Source organism: Brienomyrus brachyistius, chromosome 4 (genome assembly GCF_023856365.1).
Source record: "Brienomyrus brachyistius isolate T26 chromosome 4, BBRACH_0.4, whole genome shotgun sequence".
Taxonomy (NCBI): domain Eukaryota; kingdom Metazoa; phylum Chordata; class Actinopteri; order Osteoglossiformes; family Mormyridae; genus Brienomyrus; species Brienomyrus brachyistius.
The window spans coordinates 38,716,184-38,737,275 of NC_064536.1; the positions used below are offsets into that span (position 1 = coordinate 38,716,184).

At 43.1% G+C, this 21,092-nt stretch overlaps 1 long non-coding RNA gene and 7 other non-coding genes across 8 annotated transcripts; all 8 read right to left on the reverse strand.

Moving 5' to 3' along the window:
* Positions 1–912: 912 nt before the first annotated feature.
* Positions 913–984, reverse strand: trnae-uuc (transfer RNA glutamic acid (anticodon UUC)). The gene has a single exon. It is a non-coding gene; the product is annotated as a tRNA-Glu (tRNA).
* Positions 985–1,100: 116 nt separating this feature from the next.
* Positions 1,101–1,173, reverse strand: trnap-agg (transfer RNA proline (anticodon AGG)). The gene has a single exon. It is a non-coding gene; the product is annotated as a tRNA-Pro (tRNA).
* A 1,188-nt stretch (positions 1,174–2,361) lies between these two features.
* On the reverse strand, positions 2,362–2,434 carry trnar-acg (transfer RNA arginine (anticodon ACG)). Its single transcript has one exon. It is a non-coding gene; the product is annotated as a tRNA-Arg (tRNA).
* A 1,010-nt stretch (positions 2,435–3,444) lies between these two features.
* trnae-uuc (transfer RNA glutamic acid (anticodon UUC)) lies at positions 3,445–3,516 on the reverse strand. The gene has a single exon. It is a non-coding gene; the product is annotated as a tRNA-Glu (tRNA).
* Positions 3,517–3,632: 116 nt separating this feature from the next.
* trnar-acg (transfer RNA arginine (anticodon ACG)) lies at positions 3,633–3,705 on the reverse strand. The gene has a single exon. It is a non-coding gene; the product is annotated as a tRNA-Arg (tRNA).
* Positions 3,706–4,715: 1,010 nt separating this feature from the next.
* trnae-uuc (transfer RNA glutamic acid (anticodon UUC)) lies at positions 4,716–4,787 on the reverse strand. Its single transcript has one exon. It is a non-coding gene; the product is annotated as a tRNA-Glu (tRNA).
* A 116-nt stretch (positions 4,788–4,903) lies between these two features.
* Positions 4,904–4,976, reverse strand: trnar-acg (transfer RNA arginine (anticodon ACG)). Its single transcript has one exon. It is a non-coding gene; the product is annotated as a tRNA-Arg (tRNA).
* A 7,760-nt stretch (positions 4,977–12,736) lies between these two features.
* LOC125739775 (uncharacterized) lies at positions 12,737–21,059 on the reverse strand. Its single transcript, XR_007397310.1, has 3 exons — positions 20,928–21,059; positions 18,762–18,839; positions 12,737–12,805 (listed from the first exon to the last, which is right to left on the reverse strand). It is a non-coding gene; the product is annotated as an uncharacterized LOC125739775 (long non-coding RNA).
* Between the last annotated feature and the right edge of the window lie 33 nt (positions 21,060–21,092).

A 21,092-nucleotide genomic window follows, 5' to 3' on the forward strand; every position in this document is an offset into this window, starting at 1 on the left:
CAAGTATTTCTTAAAAACAGATTCTTCCTCTCAGTATCAAATAATGTCACAAGAAATTTCATCTTTTTAAGTAGCAATAATGCTTATGAGAATGACGGATGGAAAATCAACTAAAAGTAAATGCTACAGTCTGAAAATACGGAATGCTTCCCAAATCTGTCTGTCATCTATGTTCCTTTTGCCAGCCTCCTTTCGGCTTTAGTGCAACAAATGTTTCAGCCCTCTATTGGCCAGTTGAAGAAGTGTTTCAACTAAATGTTTTACAACGGTCTCGACCGATTGGCCAAGCGAGGCGACTGGCCCCGTGTGGTTGGCCAGTGAAACAAGGACCCGCCTGCCCCACTGACGCGCTGGTGTTGCAGCACGGACATTCCCTTCGCATCGGTGACAGTTTTGGCTTCGCATCCAGCATCCTAGACAATGCACACATTTATGGCCGAAAAACTGCTAAATTTGAGCAAAATGTCTCGTATTTTTTGTGTTTTCTTTTTGACTGTTTCACCATGGGTAAGATATTTTTTTTCTGTACGAATTGCATTTCGTAACCAACAAAAGTTATTTTATGTTAAAAGTTCATTTTCTCAAGTAATTCATTTCATTTTGTGTGTCTGATCTGAATTGTCAGGGAGAGTGTTTTTCAGGGGTAACCTGGCACGGCACCACAACCTACGACTGGAGGAAATCGGCGCTGAGATTATTCTTTAGCTTGGCTTAAAAATACTAAAAATGTAATAAATATTGTGACACGAAAGTATGGCAAAATCACATGCAAGGTGACAGCTCCACCTGAGTTGTATGTAATGACTGGTCAGTATTTCCAGCAAGATTGTTAGACTTCCCAGGAAGAGCATTTTTGCTGCCTTAGCACAAGGACACGATTAGTTGCAATGCTGCAGACAACGATAAGTACAATTCCCATACCGGGAGTCGAACCCGGGCCGCCTGGGTGAAAACCAGGAATCCTAACCGCTAGACCATATGGGAGACCATACAGCCTGCCTCTTGTGAGCTCCCTGTCTGCAGCTGATGCGAGGAAGCCAAGACGTTGGTAGCATGGAGCGGCTAAAGCAGAAGGCATTAGAGTAAAGGAAAGAAATGGCTGAGCCAGCCAGGAGTCGAACCTAGAATCTTCTGATCCCTAGTCAGACACGTTATCCATTGCGCCACTGGCCCACAACATAGAAGGACAAACAAATAACACAAAGAGAAAAGGATTAAATGCATTTGCATCCAGATCTTTCTTTTGTCGATTTCACACTTCAGATGACTTTCAAGTATTTCTTAAAAACAGATTCTTCCTCTCAGTATCAAATAATGTCACAAGAAATTTCATCTTTTTAAGTAGCAATAATGCTTATGAGAATGACGGATGGAAAATCAACTAAAAGTAAATGCTACAGTCTGAAAATACGGAATGCTTCCCAAATCTGTCTGTCATCTATGTTCCTTTTTCCAGCCTCCTTTCGGCTTTAGTGCAACAAATGTTTCAGCCCTCTATTGGCCATTTGAAGAAGTGTTTCAACTAAATGTTTTACAACGGTCTCGACCGATTGGCCAAGCGAGGCGACTGGCCCCGTGTGGTTGGCCAGTGAAACAAGGACCCGCCCACCCCGCTGACACGCTGGTGTTACAGCACGGACATTCCCTTCGCATCGGTGACGTTTTTGGCTTCGCATCCAGCATCCTAGACAATGCACACATTTATGGCCGAAAAACTGCTAAATTTGAGCAAAATCTCTCGTATTCTTGGTGTTTTCTTTTTGGCTTTTTCACCACGGGTAAGATATTTTTTTCTGTACAAATTGCATTTCGTAACCAACAAAAGTTATTTTATGGTAAATGTTCATTTTCTCAAGTAATTCATTTCATTTTGTGTGTCTGATCTGAAATGTCGGGGACAGTGTTTTTCAGGGGTAACCTGGCACGGCACCACAACCTACGACTGGAGGAAATGGGCGCTGAGATTATTCTTTAGCTTGGCTTAAAAATACTAAAAATGTAATAAATATTGTGACACAAAAGTATGGCAAAATCACGTGTAAGGTGACAGCTCCACCTGAGTTGTATGTAATGACTGGTCAGTATTTCCAGCAAGATTGTTAGACTTCCCAGGAAGAGCATTTTTGCTGCCTTAGCACAGGGACACGATTAGTTGCAAGGCTGAAGACAACGATAAGTACAATGCCCATACCGGGAGTCCAACCCGGGCGAAAACCAGGAATCCTAGCCGCTAGACCATATGGGAGACCATACAGCCTGCCTCTTGTGAGCTCCCTGTCTGCAGCTGATGCGAGGAAGCCAAGACGTTGGTAGCATGGAGCGGCTAAAGCAGAAGGCATTAGAGTAAAGGAAAGAAATGGCTGAGCCAGCCAGGAGTCAAACCTAGAATCTTCTGATCCGTAGTCAGACACGTTATCCATTGCGCCACTGGCCCACAACATAGAAGGACAAACAAATAACACAAAGAGAAAAGGATTAAATGCATTTGCATCCAGATCTTTCTTGTGTCGATTTCACACTTCAGATGACTTTCAAGTATTTCTTAAAAACAGATTCTTCCTCTCAGTATCAAATAATGTCACAAGAAATTTCATCTTTTTAAGTAGCAATAATGCTTATGAGAATGACGGATGGAAAATCAACTAAAAGTAAATGCTACAGTCTGAAAATACAGAATGCTTCCCAAATCTCTCTGTCATCTATGTTCCTTTTGCCAGCCTCCTTTCGGCTTTAGTGCAACAAATGTTTCAGCCCTCTATTGGCCAGTTGAAGAAGTGTTTCAACTAAATGTTTTACAACGGTCTCGACCGATTGGCCAAGCGAGGCGACTGGCCCCGTGTGGTTGGCCAGTGAAACAAGGACCCGCCTGCCCCGCTGACACGCTGGTGTTGTAGCACGGACATTCCCTTCGCATCGGTGACGGTTTTGGCTTCGCATCCAGCATCCTAGACAATGCACACATTTATGGCCGAAAAACTGCTAAATTTGAGCAAAATGTCTCGTCTTTTTTGTGTTTTCTTTTTGACTGTTTCACCATGGGTAAGATATTTTTTTTCTGTACGAATTGCATTTCGTAACCAACAAAAGTTATTTCATGTTAAAAGTTCATTTTCTCAAGTAATTCATTTCATTTTGTGTGTCTGATCTGAATTGTCAGGGAGAGTGTTTTTCAGGGGTAACCTGGCACGGCACCACAACCTACGACTGGAGGAAATCGGCGCTGAGATTATTCTTTAGCTTGGCTTAAAAATACTAAAAATGTAATAAATATTGTGACACAAAAGTATGGCAAAGTCACATGCAAGGTGACAGCTCCACCTGAGTTGTTTGTAATGACTGGTCAGTATTTCCAGCAAGATTGTTAGACTTCCCAGGAAGAGCATTTTTGCTGCCTTGGCACAAGGACAAGATTAGTTACAATGCTGCAGACAATGATAAGTACAATTCCCATACCGGGAGTCGAACCCGGGCCGCCTGGGTGAAAACCAGGAATCCTAACCGCTAGACCATATGGGACACCATGCAGCCTGCCTCTTGTGAGCTCCCTGTCTGCAGCTGATGTGAGGAAGCCAAGACGTTGGTAGCATGGAGCGGCTAAAGCAGAAGGCATTAGAGTAAAGGAAAGAAATGTCCGAGCCAGCCAGGAGTCGAACCTAGAATCTTCTGATCCGTAGTCAGACACGTTATCCATTGCGCCACTGGCCCACAGCAGAGAAGGACAAACAAATAACACAAAGAGAAAAGGATTAAATGCATTTGCATCCAGATCTTTCTTTTGTCGATTTCACACTTCAGATGACTTTCAAGTATTTCTTAAAAACAAATTCTTCCTCTCAGTATCAAATAATGTCACAAGAAATTTCATCTTTTTAAGTAGCAATAATGCTTATGAGAATGACAGATGGAAAATCAACTAAAAGTAAATGCTACAGTCTGAAAATACGGAATGCTTCCCAAATCTGTCTGTCATCTATGTTCCTTTTTCCAGCCTCCTTTCGGCTTTAGTGCAACAAATGTTTCAGCCCTCTGTTGGCCAGTTGAAGAAGTGTTTCGACTAAATGTTTTACAACGGTCTCGACCGATTGGCCAAGCGAGGCGACTGGCCCCGTGTGGTTGGCCAGTGAAACAAGGACCCGCCCGCCCCGCTGACACGCTGGTGTTGTAGCACGGACATTCCCTTCGCATCGGTGACGTTTTTGGCTTCCCATCCAGCATCCTAGACAATGCACACATTTATGGCCGAAAAACTGCTAAATTTGAGCAAAATGTCTCGTATTTTTTGTGTTTTCTTTTTGACTGTTTCACCACGGGTAAGATATTTTTTTTCTGTACAAATTGCATTTCGTAACCAACAAAAGTTATTTTATGGTAAAAGTTCATTTTCTTAAGTAATTCATTTCATTTTGTGTGTCTGATCTGAATTGTCAGGGAGAGTGTTTTTCAGGGGTAACCTGGCACGGCACCACAACCTACGACTGGAGGAAATCGGCGCTGAGATTATTCTTTAGCTTGGCTTAAAAATAATAAAAATGTAATAAATATTGTGACACCAAAGTATGGCAAAATCACGCGCAAGGTGACAGCTCCACCTGAGTTGTATATAATGGCTGGTCAGTATTTCCAGCAAGATTGTTGGACTTCCCAGGAAGAGCATTTTTGCTGCCTTGGCACAAGGACACGATTAGTTGCAATGCTGAAGACAACGATAAGTACAATTCCCATACCGGGAGTCCAACCCGGGCCGCCTGGGTGAAAACCAGGAATCCTAACCGCTAGACCATATGGGACACCATGCAGCCTGTCTCTTGTGAGCTCCATATCTGCAGCTGATGCGAGGAAGCCAAGACGTTGGTAGCATGGAGCGGCTAAAGCAGAAGGCATTAGAGTAAAGGAAAGAAATTGCCGAGCCAGCCAGGAGTCGAACCTAGAATCTTCTGATCCGTAGTCAGACGCGTTATCCATTGCGCCACTGGCCCACAACATAGAAGGACAAACAAATAACACAAAGAGAAAAGGATTTAATGCATTTGCATCCAGATCTTTCTTGTGTCGATTTCACACTTCAGATGACTTTCAAGTATTTCTTAAAAACAGATTCTTCCTCTCAGTATCAAATAATGTCACAAGAAATTTCATCTTTTTAACTAGCAATAATGCTTATGAGAATGACGGATGGAAAATCAACTAAAAGTAAATGCTACAGTCTGAAAATACGGAATGCTTCCCAAATCTGTCTGTCATCTATGTTCCTTTTTCCAGCCTCCTTTCGACTTTAGTGCAACAAATGTTTCAGCCCTCTATTGGCCAGTTGAAGAAGTGTTTCAACTAAATGTTTTACAACGGTCTCGACCGATTGGCCAAGCGAGGCGACTGGCCCCGTGTGGTTGGCCAGTGAAACAAGGACCCGCCCACCCCGCTGACACGCTGGTGTTACAGCACGGAAATTCCCTTCGCATCGGTGACGTTTTTGGCTTCGCATCCAGCATCCTAGACAATGCACACATTTATGGCCGAAAAACTGCTAAATTTGAGCAAAATCTCTCGTATTCTTGGTGTTTTCTTTTTGGCTGTGTGGTAGAAAATTCTTGATTATGCTAATCAGTAATCAATAATGGAATATAGACGATTATGCAAAATGCATTACCTAATCAGTAATTAACAATTGAGTTTATAATGTGTTGTTGATTTACCTATAATGACTGAAACAATATAACCTCACTTGAATCAGTCTGATGTATCAAGCACAATGTACTAATGCAAGCTTGCTTACTGTAAGTAAAGGGATTTCTATTTTCTATGAAGGAACTAACGTTTGCCATAATGTAGCTTGCTCAGCAAGGGCCCGGGTCAGCATGACCTGGAAGTGAGATAAAAGTAATTGGGTAATTGGATAAATTTAACTCGACTCAGTATGAAACTGCAGAGGAATTTCTGTGCTGATAAGCAAGCCTCAATAAGCAGAAGTGCTGGGTGTCTACAGACACCTGATCGTTTTCTTTGAACTATCTGATGACGGCATTTTTGGCTATAAGAAATGTATGCACTTGTTGTTCGGGGAGCAGAACACGAGACGCATGATTGCTGAGTGTCTGTTCCCTTTGAGCTCATCCAATAATAAAGTTCTGTCAAACACTTAAACATCGGACTTCGAGAAATTTCTTCCACAGATTTGGGGGCTCGTCCGGGATCGGAGAAAGGGAACAGCCAGAGCGCACGGACGGCGAGGAACGAGGTGTCCTGTTAGAAGGGAGCGGTGAAGCGCTACCGTCAGCCAAGGAGCGAGGAAAAAAGTTACTCGATCCGGCTCAGCATCCCATCCTCGTCGGACGGACGCCTGGACGTCCCAATCCGATCAACGGACCAAAATTAAAGGGAAAAATTGTAAGTTGATTTATTTAATCGCAAGTCGATGTTTAAGTCTATATAGTATCTATATGTGCTGTTTGACAAACTTTGGGAAAAGCGCTAGTGGATTGTGATCCACAAGAGGATCCTCGTATTCACAGGAAGTGAATACAGGTATTTGCAAGGAAGCAAATACGGGTGTCTGTAGAGACACAGGTCTTTGACAGGGAGGGAGTATAAATAAGGTTGTGTGTGTGGAAACTGTCCCGTCGGGCAGCTAACACGGCTCTGCCGGGGGCAGCCTGGTAGCGGACTGAGTCCTGCCAGGGAAGTGAACCGCGCAGTGATTCGTGTCCTGCCGGAGGAAATTGTATGAATGTGTGAAGCATGTAAATATCCTGGTTGTGATGAATGTGAATGTGCCTAGTGCAAAATATCAGATAAACGAATTAATAAGTGTCCAGAAAATTAGACAGAGATACCGGTGTAAAAAGCGCCGGAGGCCAAGTGGCCGTGCCCAAACTAAATTTGTCTCATTTATGAGGACAGAGACACAAGTCAAAATTTATATTGCTGGAATGTGTATCTGGTGCGCATAATAAAATATTAATTATATTATCCTCCAATCCTGCTAAAAACAAAATATTTGCTTATGCTCTCTAGCGAAGGAGCGCTAGGGCTTTGTGTTTATAATAAATAGCTTGCTCTATCGCAAGGAAGGAATTTGCTTTTGTTTTCTCGCAAGGAAGGAATTTGCTTTTGCTTTCTCGCAAATTCTATTGCAACGAAGAAACTTGCTTCTGCTTTCGCAACGAAGTAAACTGCTTAATTTCCTGAAGTGCATTGTTGAGGGTAACTGGTGAACAGATAGGAAAAGTCATGGGCAGTTCAAATAGCAAAGAAAACAAATGGGCTCCAGATCCTGCGTATGACCCAGAGGGTATGACAAAATTTGAAAAACAAATGAGAAAACGCAGTTGTCGAAAGCCAGGCGAGAAACGTATGTGTCGCGATGTGGTCGAGACTGAGATGGGAGAGAGTTTTAGCAAAGAATGTGCCAAATGGAGTAAAATGGCAAGCGGGCGCTGGCCCGTGGACGGCACGTTCGATCCAACAATAATGCAACATACAAAGCGTGTAATACAAAGCAAAAAGGGATGTTGTGGAAAATATGGGGATATTCATAAGTTTGAAAAGCGGATATATGTGGCTAAATTGAAAGAGTTAGAGAAGGAAAAGGCAAATAATAAGGGACTGCGGGACAAACTGGCCAGGGAGACAGCGGAGTTAAACGCTGAAAGGGCTAAAAATGAGGCTCAGGCCCAATCCCTCAGCATGGTGTTACAGAATACTAAGAAGAAAAAGGAAGAGATACATCTGTACCCTCCTCTGCCGAATGTGCCCCCTCCCCCTGCTTATCATCCTCAGCTAGGAGCAGCTGCAGCAGCACCGGCGTCTGTGGAGGCCACTGCCCCTCCCTCAGAGAAGAAGGAGGAAGATGACACAGTGGGGGGAGCAGGAGCCCTGCCGCTGAGACAGAGCCAGAGACTGCTGCAAAGGGGGGGAGACTCAGCCTCACAGTTGTAGGATCACACATGCACATATCACAAAGCTTAAATTCCAGGTGGCCTGAGACAAGGCCTACCCTGGTACGAGAAGGCACACATCGACCTAGGCCTCAAAAGGGGGGTTCGTGACCCCACACACATAGATAACCAGGGAGGCCAGCACTCCAACTTTTATTGCCCAAAGCTTTAACGACCTACAGATAGCAGAGTGGATCCCCAGGGACAGGGGCCCCTCGACTTGGCCCACAACCCCATCACCCGACATCCTGCCTTGCATACCACTCTCCCAACACCCCACAGAAAGTTTCCTTTAAGTTTGGTTTTTGTATACCCTGTATAGTATGTTGCTTATGTCTCAATATGCAAGTCATGTTTATGTGAGTGTCCTTAGACAGTCTTAGGTTTGTGTGCCACCCTTATAACCATGTTCACAGCGTGTCTATTATTTTACCCCTCACACCTAAACACTTGTATAAATTTGAATAAATAAATATGTATAGCTACCACTGCATATATGTTAAACCAGAATAATCTTGGAAATTGAATAGTCTAACCAGGGATCTTAGTGTGCCCTAACTTTCGAAGATTCTTTTCCTTTGTCTGACAAACCTTCCCCCCCCCCCTTTATGCTTTGCCACATTCCTCGGCAACCCTTATCTGATCTTTGTATTTCACCATACCTATCCAAGGGTAAGATGTGCTGATGACAAGACAATGTCATATAATGTCTGTATAAAGGGTATACATCTGTTGAAGTGTAACCTATACTGTCTACCATATATACCACATACTGGTGTGAGTAATAGAACATAACATAATAGCATAATATAAGTAATCATTAATTAATCATCACAGATGGGATTTGGTGTGAACCGCTAGGCTGGTATGGCATGTTTGGTATCAAACCGACGGGAAATCACTCCAGTTTCCAAATCTGGTCAATGGTTACCACAAAAGTGGACATATCAAAAGTTACACCAGCCTAATGAAAATCACCATTACCAGAGAAGTCAGTCTGGTCATAAATCCCAAAAGGACTGATACCGACCCCCTTCCGAAAGCCAGCAAAATGGATGGTCAGCCATTGGCCCAGGACTCGAATTCCTGGTCACTCCTATTCACGAACTTTACACTATAAAACCTGGCACCTCAGAACAAAGCGGGGGAGAGGGAAGAAAAGGAGAGAGAAAGGTGTAGAACATCAGCGGAGCGGAGGAGAGCGGAGCAGAGGAGAGCGGAGGAGAGGAAACAAAGACCATTAGCCCAGGAGAAGAGAAGCCCACAAGCAGGCCTCCAGCCATCAGTTTAGACCCAACTGGACAAAGAACTGAAACTCAGTCCAAGCTTCACCAGGAGAGAGAATCAGAGGGCTCCACTCCAACAACCGCTGTAAACACCGCGCCTCCCTGAGTGCCATCACCCATCAGCTCATTAGCCTCTGCAACCAACTGCCAAGACCCCCCCTTTCCTGCATCCAAGTAAACCAACTTCCTTTCATTTCTAATAACCTAAACTGTCCTATTCACCTGCTATATTCCTTTAGGTTCATATTCCTACAAACTGCTTGCTTTGCAGAACAGTTTTTCCCTTTTTAGGTTAATCATTTTAAATCTGGTCATTGCATTTTCATGATTACATTGTTTGTGTCTATTCCGTTATTTCATGTTTATTCTTTGTTAGGTGTAATGTCTGTCTTATGTTAGTTGTAGGAATAAATGCATGTCTTTTACACAACTTCAGTCTCCGTCATTGAGTGCTCACAATAGTCCCTGCCTCTGTGCGATCTGGCTACTACGCTCTGAAACCTCAAACTCGCCTGAAATATCACGAGACTCTCTCTCATTGGCCGTGAGGGGAGCTTCGCTACCGACCGTTTACATTACCTGGTGACGCAGCTCGCTGGACGAGCCTACTAACCCAGGTTATTAAGCGATACTCGTTATTAATGAGTACCATTTAAGTCTCACATTAACAGATATCGGGGATTCGCAATTGAGTTTGGAGGAGCCGACCATTCGGCATAACAATTGGTTAATAATCAGCATTAAATAATAATTAATTAAAAGTTAATTAATTTCAAAACATATTGGTGGAGATATTAAAATTTACCTGAGCTAATAATTCCTACACCTCCTTGTCCTTTACGCACTGAAATTCCTTCAGATTCCTTCAATCTTTTAATTATGTTATGCACTGTTGAAGGTAAAATATCCAAATCTCTTCCTGTCGTTCTTTGAGGAACATTGTTTTTAAACATTTCAATAATTTTCCCACGTATTTGTGCTGCTTTTGTACCAAATCATAATTACAATCACCTGTTGACATCACTTGTTTCAAATCACATCATTATTTAACCAATTTACCTCACTACTGGCCCTAAATTGCTCCTGTCCCAACTTTTTTGGAAATGTGTTGCAAGAACCAAAATTGGAATACGTGTTTATTTTGAGAAAAACAATGAAATTCATGAGGAACACATTAAATAATGTGGTGGGGGTAACACAATAAATTCAAGATTTTTATTTGTCATACAAATGTAGTGGTACACTGGCAGTGAAATGAAATTGTCGTTACTCCAGTCGGTGTAATAAACACACTAGTAAAAGGACATCAAAATTAAACAACGTGAATTAACAAAAGAAGTACTGAAACTACAGAAAGATAATAAGAAAATATAACAATAAAAGGTATATAAAAAGTAAAGATGAAAATGTATAAAAAATATGTAGAAATGTTTATAGTACAGATTGTAGTTATAGCATATTTTAGCTTTTAATCTGTGATGTTAATGATCCTACTGGCCTGGGGGTAGAAGCTTCTCCTCGGCCTCTCTGTCCCGGCCATAAGGCCCCGGGGACTTATGCAGGGCGGCAGTTCTGTCCTGGTGATTCTCTGGGCGCATCGTATCACCCTCAGCGGGACTCGGTGGCCCTCAGAGCTGGAGCTGCCGTACCGAGCAGTTATGCTCCCGGAGAGCACAGATCCCACATTGCCGCTGTAGAAGGTTTTTTGTAGCACAGAGGAGAGTCTGTATTTCCACAGCTGCCTCACATGATACACTCACTGTCAAGCTTTCAGCACTAAAGTTACAAATTACTGGGTGGCCGAGAGGTCTGTGAAATTTGGAGGGTCAGTAGCTTGCCTGGGAAGCCTTAGCATTCAGCGAAAACTGAACAGAGAGGCCTGTAGCAGGGTTGTCTAATTTGTTTAGCTGGCTGGCATAAGATTTTCAGTTTGAAACAAGTATGCACACAGATTTACATGTACGTAACAGTTTTATTACCTTGTAAATAGTTTGTAGGGTTTTCAAAGTACCCCAGTGCTTTTGATATAGCGAATTTTAGGTTTATAATGAAATAATATAGATTTCTTGCGTGAGCGTGAGAGCCTGAAAGTGTGAGTGTCATACCAGATGGGTGAGAGCTGGCAACCCTTGCTCTGTTCAGTAGCTTCAGAAATTCTTTCGAACTTTCCACACACAGCTGATGGAAATCAATGGACGCAAAGGTTCTCAGTGACCATTTTAGCTTGTTTTTAGACTAAAGGCCTATGATGGATCTTTGGAATGTTGCGGAGATGCGAATGCTGAGGACAGCATACTTTGTGCTGTGAGTGTTATGTTATCCATGTAAACAAAGAGGAAGTACACAGTCCAACCAGATACTATATTGAAATGCTAACAAGTTTTTAAATATTTTTATTCAAGTGACTTTATGTCTGGATAATGTTTTTAATGGTTGGAAACGTGTGTATTACTGTAAATTAAATAATTAAACTTCTGAAATGGCCGCTCAGCACCCACCACTGAGCTTCACTGGTCAGCCTTGACTGGTTCTGTGCTGGTGGCAAGAGGCTCAGTGCAGGAGGAGGCTGCAAACCTGAAGAGGCACACAACTGTATGGGTGGGGCAGGGGATCAATGGTGTGAGGTAGAGGACCAGGGCAGTGGGATTGCAGTGGCACAAGGGCAACCGTGTGGTCATCATGGGCTCCTCCAATGGCAGCTTCAGGTAAGTCTCTCTGGTAAACCCCGTTAGACTCCAGTGAAGTGAGTGAGGCTGCAGCGCTACACTGGAGGGGACACATGTGGGCTCAGAGGCCCACGTGACTGTAGCAGAGGAAGGGATCTCTAGCTCATGTGGAGGTACAGGCCCAATGCCAGTAAGGGGTGGGCAGTCAGCTGCAGAGGCTGCAGGGCCAGCGGCCCCACTGTACACATGGACCGCAGGGAATCTCAGCATGTTGTGCCCAAAGTCCAGCACACATGCCGTGCTCCGGTGGAAATTCAGACCCAGGATGGAGGGATCGAGCATGTCAGCCATCCACATAGTTACTATTCACAACTAAACCCCCCATGTCAAAAGGGAACAACCCCATCCCTCTTAAAGGGGCCAGGTCACCAGTCATTGTTCTCACCTGCACCAATGTCAGTTCTAGACAGTGTCTGGTCTCACCAGGGTTGCAGTGGAACCTGTATGGACTAGGGCAGTACATGCGACTCACATCACTATGGTGGGTATGTGACAGAAGTCGCCTCTGTGAGTCCAATCCATAGTTACCACCTCAGCAGCAGGTGGCAGCGGGGCCACCTCCCCGGTGTCACCAAGGAAGTTCAGGAAATTAACCTTGTTGGCCCACATCTTCCCGGCTATGCGTGCCCTTGGCGGAACCCTGGGTGGCGGTGAACTTGGGACACTGTCTGAGGACTGAGGGGTGGGGGGGTGCTGCTGCCTGTCAGCCTACAGGCAGTCTGCATCCAGGAAGTAAACCTGAGGGCCTGGGTCCTCCAAGCCCTTTGGCGTTTCCTCACAGCTTGGTTGATTTCTCCCGCCTCGTTCCCCGCCACCTCGGTGCCCACAATTTCTCTCTCCAAAGCCAGTTCCAGGGCCTCATCTAGGGACGCAGAGGGGTTGACTGTGTCTGAATGTGAGCTATCTGGGGTTAAGTGTCTAGATAAACTGATCCCTGGCCAGTTCACTCTGTACTGATAGAGCCATGTGAGCAGAGACACGCCTACACAACCCCTTGATATCATTAAGCAGGATGCAGAGAGACTCATTTAACTAAGAGGGCAGAAGTCCTCACACTGCCCACAGCGATTCTGCAGGGTACGGACCAGTGTCTCATCCAGGGTCTCAAGCAACCAGCAGTGTACACCTCACAAAAACATGTGTGACAACCCTGAGGAATTCTTTTTGGTATAATGGTGCTCCATGGAAAAACAAGTCTAAGCAACAACCAAGTTCAAAAAACAGTGCAAAAGTTATACAATAATCTAGTAATAAATATAAAATCACTATAAATGTTAAATACATGATGTGCAAAGCAGAATAGTCAGATTAAATAGATAAATAAAATGTGCTCCTGTGTGTGCAGGGTCAGTACAGAGATGCATCTAATAAGAAGCGGTGTAAGGCTGAATTAGCTCGGAGACGGACTGGGGACCTATGCCATGTATCGCCTTAGAAAGAAATAAGAAATCTTTAAACTGTATTCTCAGAAATTCTCAAAACTTATCAAGTAGCCAATGCAATGCAGCCAACACAGGGGAAATTTGGTGTCTATATTTTGTTGAGAGCCTGGTAGCACCGTTTTGAACAAGGTGTAGTCAGAATAAAGATGCTTCTGGTAAACCTGGGTACAGAGAACGGCAGTAACCCAATCAGGATAAAAGCAGGAGTAACTCTCCAGGTCTTTGGCTGAAAGGTGTGGTTTAAGCCAGGCTATTGCACTCAGCTGACAGAAACACCCCTTCACAACAGCATTTATTTGTTTATCAAACTCAGTGATGAATCAAAGATGACACCAAGATTTTTAGTATGTGACTGGAAGTTTTCTGAATGAGGCCCTAATTGTTCTCTGAGTTCATGAACAGTGACCAAAACTCATTACCTCTATCTTGTTTTCATTAATCTGGACGAAAGTCATTGCTGTCCTGTTCTTAATATCCTCCAGACAGTTAGAAAGGGCCATCAGAGAGCAGCAGTCACCAGGTTTTAATGGCAAATAGAGCTGCGTATCACCAGCATAGCAATGATATTTTACATAATAACATTCACAAATAGAGCCCAAAGGAAGCATGTATAGAGGGAATATGAGAAGGCCTGTATCACAGGACTGGATATGTTTACAAGTAAGGCCATAGTACTGAAGGGGTGTGGCCATCCCACACAGTGACAAGCCCATTCATTCACCTCATCTAGGCCTTTTACTAGGGATTTAAGGTCCTGGTTTTCCTCTCAGACCCTAGAACACACAGCCAGGCTCAGATTCCCGATCCCACATCCTGCTGAAGCCCTTCCCAAGATCAGACACTAGTTTTGTTTTCCTTGTTCTTATAGTAAAATGATGGTCTTTGACTTTTATACATCATCACTGTTCTGTTAATAAGAACATAAGAACTATACAAACGAGAGGAGGCCATTCGGCCCATCAAGCTCGCTTGGGGAGAACTAAACTAATAGCTCAGAGTCGTTAAAATCTCATCTAGCTCTGATTGAAAGGAACCCAAAGATTCAGCTTGCACTACATTATCAGGAAGGCTATTCCATACTCTGACTACACGCTGTGTCAAGAAGTGCTTCCTTAAATCCAGCTTGAAATGTTCTCCCGCTAATTTCCACCTATGGCCACGAGTTCGTGTATTTAAACTAATGCTGAAGTAACTATTTGGTTGAACAGCATCCAAACCTGTTAGAATCTTACATACCTGGATCATGTCCCCCCTCAGTCTCCTTTGCTTGAGACTGAACAGATTTAGCTCAAGTAACCGTTCCTCGTATGACATTCCTCTAAGACCAGGAATCATTTTTGTGGCCCTACGCTGCACCTTTTCTAAGGCCACAATGTCCTTTTTAAGATATGGTGACCAAACCTGCACACAATATTCAAGGTGAGGTCTCACCAAGGAATTGTATAATCTTAGCATTACCTCCCTTGACTTAAACTCCACACACCTGGAGATATACCCCAACATCCTATTGGCCTTTTTTATTGCTTCCCCACACTGGCGAGAGTGGGACATGGAAGCATCAACATACACACCAAGGTCTTTCTCATGATCAGCTACCTTTATTTCAATGACACCCATGAAATACCTGTACTTTATATTTCTGCTCCCTAGATGGAGTACCTTACATTTATCAACGTTAAATTTCATCTGCCAGGTATCCGCCCAGTCACTAATTAAATCAAGATCCCGCTGTAGCTGCTGAGCCGCTAATTCAGTATCTGCTACACCACCCATCTTGCTGTCATCTGCAAATTTCACCAGTTTACTGTATATATTGGTATCCATATCATTTATGTAAATTAGGAACAATAGTGGTCCTAAAATCGAACCCTGCGGTACCCCACTATGAACGCAGGCCCACTGTGACATTGTGCCTCTTATAACTACTCGCTGTTTCCTATCTGTTAACCAGTTATCAATCCAGGTCGCTACGGTACCTAAAATACCTGTCGCTTTGAGTTTAAGTAGGAGCCTTTTGTGGGGGACAACATCAAAAGCATTTTGGAAATCTAAGTAGATGACATCATAGGCCTTCTTATCATCAACTTACTGAGTAGCTTCCTCAAAAAACTCCAACAGATTTGTTAAACAGGATCTACCTCTCCTAAATCCATGCTGGCTATCCCGCAAAATGTTATTGGAGTCCAGGTAATCTACCATTTTCTCTTTGATTATAGCCTCCATAACTCCATACAAGTTAGACTGATTGGCCTATAGTTAGACAAATTACTTCTATCCCCTTTTTTGAAAATGGGCGTTATGAAGGCATGCTTCCAATCAGAAGGTACCACACCTTCAGATAAGGATTTTTGAAACAGTAAAGTTAAGGGTCGGCAAATAATATCCCTCATCTCTTTTAACACTATAGGTAAGATGCCATCAGGGCCCTGTGATTTATTTATTTTGAGCTTAGCTAGGCTTTGCAAAACATCTGCTTCAGTTATTAGCTATATTAGCTATAGACGATGCTGGATAGGTAATAACTGGTAAATTACTAAGGTCCTCAACAGTGAATACCCGTGCAAAACTATCATTGAACTCATTTACTATATCAATGCCGTTTACTATTATAAGACCCTTACTACCCTTACTAATTACTAAATTAGTAATTTCAGGTTTTAGAGCTCTTTTAGAGTTAAAATACTGGAAGAAACTTCATCCTTAGCTTCCAATGCAACCATCCTTTCGACATTTCTTTTAGCTCGTCTAATATCATTTTTTAACTCAGCCTGTAGACTTAGATATTCCTGCTTAATTCTGTCATCATCAGTTATTTTCCATTGCTGGAACAAAGCCCTTTTCCTCCTTACTTTATACTTTATTTCCCTAGTAAACCACCTAGGTTGCAATTTCCTAGATTTGTTCTTGCTGGAAACAGGTATGAAGTCCTCTTGCACTTGCAATAATGTGCTTTTAAAAAATTCCCAGGCCTCTTCAACAGTTTTGTTATTTAACTCCATCCAGTTCACAGTTTCTAGTTTTAGTCTCATACACTTAAAGTCAGCCTTCCTAACATTATATATTTTTGATTTGGACTTAGCTCTTCGAACACTAAACTTAACCTCAAATTTGACCATGTTATGATCGCTACTGTCAAGTGGTTCTAAAACGTCTAATTTACCAATCCTGTCCTGGTTATTAGAGAGAACAAGATCAAGAATGGCATCTCCCCTGGTAGGGGTGTTAACAAACTGAGTAAAAAAACAATCCTGTTTTTTAAACAGTACTAATTCCACCATCTCCAGTTCATTTTCTGAAGAGCCAGTGACAATGTCCTACTGCATTCCTGGTAGATTAAAATCACCCATAACTACCACATCATTTTTATTGCTCATAGTCCTAATATCACTGTATAACAATCTGCTTTCCTCAGCAGCTATATTAGGTGTTCTGTAACAAACACCGAAAATTAGGCTATTTGAGTTTTTAGCATCTAATTTTACCCATATTGCTTCCGTAATTTTATTTATATCAGTAAGTTCCCTTGCCTGCAAGTTTTCCTTTACATATACTGCAACACCACCTCCCTTTTTTCCTATACGATCCTTACGGTACAACGTGTAACCATCCATATTATATTCTTGTCTATCCTTTTCACTCAACCACGTTTCAGTTATTCCTATAATATCATAAGAGTCCGATGAGATAAAAGCCTCTAAATCATGAATTTTATTCCTAATACTCCTTGCGTTTAAATACAGACAACAAAGGGTAGGCCTATTACGGTGCCCACTTATAATATGATTATTTGGGGCTTTCCGTTTCCCCCCACTGACATAGTTAACTAACCTCCCTGCCCCCCCAGTCCCTAGTTTAAACATTCCTCAACTACTCTACACATACGCCTCCCCAATACACTGGTTCCCCTCTGGTTCAGGTGCAACCCATCCGGCTTGAACAGGTCCCACCTGTTCCAGAAGGTCCTCCAATGCCCCATAAACCGAAACCCCTCTTTCCTACACCATCCTTTTAGCCACGCATTTAATTTCCTTATCTCAGCTAACTTAGCCTGACTTGCACGTGGCAGGGGGAGTATTTCAGAGAATACCACCGTGGACGTTCTGCTTCTAAGCTTATTGGCGACTTCTATAGATTTATCCTGCAGAACAGCCCTTCTACCCTTGCCTATGTCGTTGGTGCCAACATGCACCACGACAACTGGATCCACCCCAGCTGGGGCCAAAAGCTTATCCACACGATCTGGAAGGTCTCCTACCTGGGCACCAGGCAGGCAAGACACCGTACGGGACCCTCTATCACGCGTGCACACATAACTGTCTACTCCCCTAATAATGGAATCCCCCACTACCACAACCTCCCTCTTCCTGGGGGGAAGGGGCTCCTCAGTGCCCAAGGGCCCACCTGCCTCCCCAGTCCGTTCCGGCTCTAAAGCTGGAAGAACCTGAAACCTGTTCGACACAGTCACCTCAGGTGATGCCGCCTCTGCAACGTGTGTACGCCCTTTCCTGCGTCTACGACCTACGGTCACCCAGCTCTCTCGACCTCTCTGCTCTTCATTCTCCCCCCTCCCGGCTAGTGGCGTACACACCTTCTCCCTAAAAGGCGTATTAACTTGCTCCTCTAACTCACTGTTGCATTGGATGAGAGCCAGTTGCTCCTCAAGGTCGCGAACCTTGACCATGAGCGAGTCCACTAGCTTACATCGCTCGCAAATGAAGTCCGACTGGACACTAACGTCCAGAAGGGCAAACATGTTGCAAACGCAACACTGAGCCGGCCCCATAGTGAACTAACTCACTATGACCCCCTACGCCCAGCCCAGTAAATTTATATAGCGAATTTAACTTTAAAGATTAATTAGCGTAACGTTAAATGCAATAAAGTGCCGAGTACACTAAAATAAGTTACTTGGGTTGAAACGGAACTTAATTATTATTTTTATTTAAAATTTTAAATCTGATAAATTTACTACTACTTACCAAAAGAACTTCTGCCTGAACCAAGTATGAACTAAAAACAAAACGAAATCGAAGTTGAAGTTGCTCTTGGGAGCAACTACTGCAGACTGTAGCCAATGAGATGCACAGTATGTAACATGTCACTGAGTCAAAAAGGAAGGACCTTAACACAAACACTGATGGAAAAAATGTTTTAATATTTAAAAAATCTGCATTTTAATTTAATTCAATATGATAAACGAGACTTGGAAGAAGTAACAGTGTCAGCTAAATCGGGCGACTTCATGAGGTTAAATATGATAAGCAATATGTTAAAAAATGTCAGTTTATTGGCCAAACATTTACATACAGTATGTATGTTGTAATGGGCTGATATTCATAAACATTTCATTGCTGTGGAAATCTTTGAGTGTTTTACGTGTGTGTTGAAGTCCTCCAGGGCTGTCAGTGGACAAACAGGAGGTGACGGGTGTGGATGGAGACAGTGTCAGTGTTACTATGGAAACAACAAAAGACAAAGGATGTGGTGTAAGATTGGGGGCTCCTGTGCATCAGAGAGATCAGTGAGTTTGCATGGGAGGCCTGTCCTGATATGGGATGACACAGAAAATAAAACCTTCATTGTGACAATGAGTGGGCTGGAGAGGAAGGACACTGGCTGGTATTGGTGTGCTGCTGGAATCCTGCAGATTCCAGTTCATATTACTGTTAAACATAAGTAATTGATTTAAATCTGCCTGTGAATTATTTATGCTTGAATATAAATAGATACATACTAATCAACCCAGCAGTTTCACTCATGAAGGGGTTTGTGCTTCTTTGTGGGGATAATCCCCTATTTATTAGCTGTTGTGAAACAGAGTTATTTATTGGGATTATTGTTTCAATGATAGTGGCACGGTGGTCCAGTAGGCGGCGCTGTTCCTTCACGCCTCCATGTTTAGGGGTTTGAATCTGGCTTCTGCTCTGTCTGTGTGGAGTTTGCATGTTCTCCACATGCTGTGTGGGTTTCCTCCAACAATCCAAAAACGCACAGTCAGGCTAATTGGTGTCTTTAATATTGAATGTGTGTCTTCTAGTTTATGATCAGTCTGTAATATGACAAAAATCACAGCATTTTCCACAGACATACAGCCAGTCACTTGTTATGTATACAAATCCAGACAAATCCATGTAGCTTGCAACATAATTCAGGCATTTTTTCATCTTTGTGAGGATGAATTGTTACTAATGGTGTGCAGACTGACTAACATGTCTGTAGGTGGTTTTTCATTGCAGCGTAGGCCAGTGTTACAGTTGTACTCTGTAATATCTGTTCCAGTGCTGCATCCATCCATTGTCTGAAACTGCTTGTCTAACTCAGGGTCCCTATGGGCGCAAGGCAGGGAACGTCCCATGACAGGGTGCCAACCCATTGCAGGACACGCTCACACTCCATTCCCTCGCACAAGCACACCTACCGACAATTTGACAACTCCAATTAGCCTCAGCATGTTTTTGGACTGTGGGGGGAAATCAGAGTCCCTGGAGGAAACCCCACAATGACACAGTGGGAGCATGCAAACTCCATACACACGGAACTCCAGCGAAGACTTGAGTACACGTGCCAGAGTGAGGCGACAGTGCAAACCACTGCACCACCATGCCACCCTGATACAATAGATACATTAAAATATGTTAATAAAATCATTTATCTCACCTGTTCACTATCAGTGCCCTGGGATGTGAACACTAATTCATTGTTGTCCATCTAATCATTTTCTCTGTAGAATATCTTTCATAATTTATATTTCAGTTTCAAGGGTGACCTTTTCTTAGTCTTTGTTGACTAACACAACACTGCTCTTTATTAACTATCCTTTCTCCTGTTTCCACTGCTCTCATTTTCTCTGCACATGATGAAGAAGGAGGGGATAATGAAAAACTGAGGTAAGCATTCAGCAGCATTTACAGTAGTGTGGGGGTCCAGCTAGCAGCATTTACCTGATCACACAGTAATGGGAAACTGTCATTTTAATTTTAATGGAAAAAATATTTTTTATTTTATTTTCTTATATTTATTTTCTATAAACTTGCGATCCCATCCCATCCAGGGTGAGCCCTTGCCTTGTGCCCTGTGCTGCTGGGGAATGAGTGCAGGCCTGTTTTTACAAAATAGTGTAACATGTTGTGTGATAATCTCTAGCTATTTTCATGCTCTTTGTTAATGTCTCCTGTTCCTCCCATGTGTCCTGTGTAATAGTACAGATGTGGCTGTACCGTGTTTCTATAAAGCATGTAAGACTTTACTGTTCACATCCACCCTCTTATTCAGCTCTTTGGTCCAGCTGGCTCTGTATGTAGGACTGAGCTGATCGGTGCTGCTGTGGATTATCAAGGTGGTTTTCATTTAGGTGGTTATATTTCAGTTTCAAGAGTGACCTTTTCTTAGTCTTACTTACTTCAGTCAGAATAGATTCACTGTTTTGTCCTTCAGGTTTAAATGTGATATGTGTGACTTACAGACACACTGGTGTATTATATGTCTCACAGGTGGGAGCAGGTTCTGGATGCTGTACTGAAAGCTGGGACTGGTGTCTTTTACCTGATTTGCACCATCATCACCATTCAGCTGCACTGGACCTCCTGTAGAAAGCGGGAACCAATCAGAGAGAAGCAGAGGGTCTCCCTGGATCAGAGGAAGCTGGCAGAGGAGATGACCTTCGTGGAGCAGAATGAGTCAGATGAGCTGCAAAATAAACGGTTATGC